A 2,037-nucleotide genomic window follows, 5' to 3' on the forward strand; every position below is an offset into this window, starting at 1 on the left:
GAGTAGGAAAGATTAAGTCGACTTGTAGGTGTTGTACAATCTAATCGATTCGGCTCCGGGACCCAAACTTTCCTAGGATTGTAAGATATAACCCAACTCAATCCATCACAAAAATAATTGCTTGCTTATAATTTGAGAACATGTTTGTATGATCATATCCCATGATTCCCCTATGAACCCATGACACCCTAGTGCCTTTAATCAATTGTTTACACCCCTTATTTTATTCATCTTGCTAGTTTATTTTCATTGTTATTTTAGTTTAGTAACCTTCTACATCAACCTAATTTGTGACATCCCTAGACACCACTAGTTACAATAGAATTCTCATTTCAATACCCGTCCCTTGGGATCCGACCTTTACTTACCTCTTTACTAATTGTAGAGTTGTTTGTGAAGTATAAATTGTGTTTTGTATCGACCATTGACCAACGACCACATATACTTAATTGTGAACACCAAATGGCCTCGATCAAAAATGGCGCCGTTGCCGGGGACGGTGTTTAATTGATTTAAGATTTCTTTTATTGTTATTAGTTGTGTCTTTTTCACCTTGGGGAAGTAAAACTCCTCAAGGTTTGTTCTAATTGTTTTTGAGTTGTTTGATATTTTGCATGTCTAGAAGGTTACAAGGTGATTTGTTACCTTTTGACCGTGAAATCGAAAGAACCTTGATGAATAATAGGAGACTTGTTAGGAGGAATTTGAGAGGTGTTGGTGAAGTTGTTCAACCCACTAGTGAGTTAGTCAATCCTTTCGCAATAGAAGGAGAAGAGAACCCATTACACAATATCCCACAAAATCCACCTACAATGCCTAAATTCTCGTCACACTCTATACCCACCGAGGAGAATCTACCAAATGGTACTCCTACACCGCAACATCTCACCGGTAATTTTATTGCCAAGTCCGCCTTCATCCAATTAGTTGAGAGGAGCCAATTCGGGGGAATGCCTAGTGAGGACCCTCATTCTCATATGGAAACCTTTTGCGATTATTGTGATGCTATCTCTCAAACGGGCGTGACTCAAGACCAAATAAGATGGGTCTTATTTCCTTTTTCGTTAATCGGCACCGCAAAGCAATGGTTGAAGGGCCTTGATAAGGCCACCCTTGGAATAGATTCTTGGAAGAAGTTAGCTCTAGCTTTCTACAAAAAATTCTACCCACCGGAAAAGACTAACATGCTAAGAGCTCAAATTACGGGTTTTAAGCAAAGGGATGAAGAATGTTTGTATGAAGCTTGGGAGCGGTTCAAAAGTGTTTGTCGCTCATGTCCTCACCATGGACTTAGCGAATGGTTTTTAGTGCAACAATTTTGGAATGGTTTATATGAAGATTCAAGAAACATTCTCAATATGGGATCAAATGGAATGTTCACCGAAGTTGATGACAATCAAACATGGAACAAGATTAAGGAAATGGCGGTCCATAATTCACAATATAGTAGACCTCGCAAGGCTACTAGAGGAGGAAAGTATGAAGTGGACTCCGTTACTCAATTGGGTGCTCAACTTAGTGCTCACATTGACACAATCAACTTGAAGTTTGAACAAGCTATGGCTAGACTTGAGGAAAACTCAAAATCATCAAAGCATCATGTCAATGCCATGACGGCATCCTCATCAATCCCAAGTGGGATATGTGAGAATTGTGGAACTTTGGGTCATGACCCAAGTGAGTGTAGGGGAACAACCGAACAAGTCAATGCTTTCCAAGCTTACAAAAGTGGTACCCCTTATTCAAATTTTTACAATGAAAACACCAAGTTCCATCCAAATCTCTCATACAAAAGCCAAAATGTTCAAAACCCTCAAACAACATACACTCCACCACCCATGAGAAACCAAAATCAAAGACCCTTTTACAATCAAAACCAAGGTTACCAAAATCAAAATCCATACAATCACCAAAATGACCAAGGTTTTGATGTCCAAAAAGCGGTCCTCCAAATGCAAAAGAATCAACAAGAAGTTTTCACTCAAATGCAAAAATATAGCCAAGCAAAGGACACCACCATCAACAACATTCTAGCTC

The 2,037-nt window shown here is 39.3% G+C and overlaps 1 non-coding gene across 1 annotated transcript; it reads right to left on the bottom strand.

Moving 5' to 3' along the window:
• Positions 1-1,184: 1,184 nt before the first annotated feature.
• Positions 1,185-1,291, bottom strand: LOC141616606 (small nucleolar RNA R71). Its single transcript, XR_012530942.1, has one exon. It is a non-coding gene; the product is annotated as a small nucleolar RNA R71 (small nucleolar RNA).
• Positions 1,292-2,037: the final 746 nt, after the last annotated feature.

The sequence above is a fragment of the Silene latifolia genome, chromosome 11 (genome assembly GCF_048544455.1).
Source record: "Silene latifolia isolate original U9 population chromosome 11, ASM4854445v1, whole genome shotgun sequence".
Taxonomy (NCBI): Eukaryota; Viridiplantae; Streptophyta; class Magnoliopsida; order Caryophyllales; family Caryophyllaceae; genus Silene; species Silene latifolia.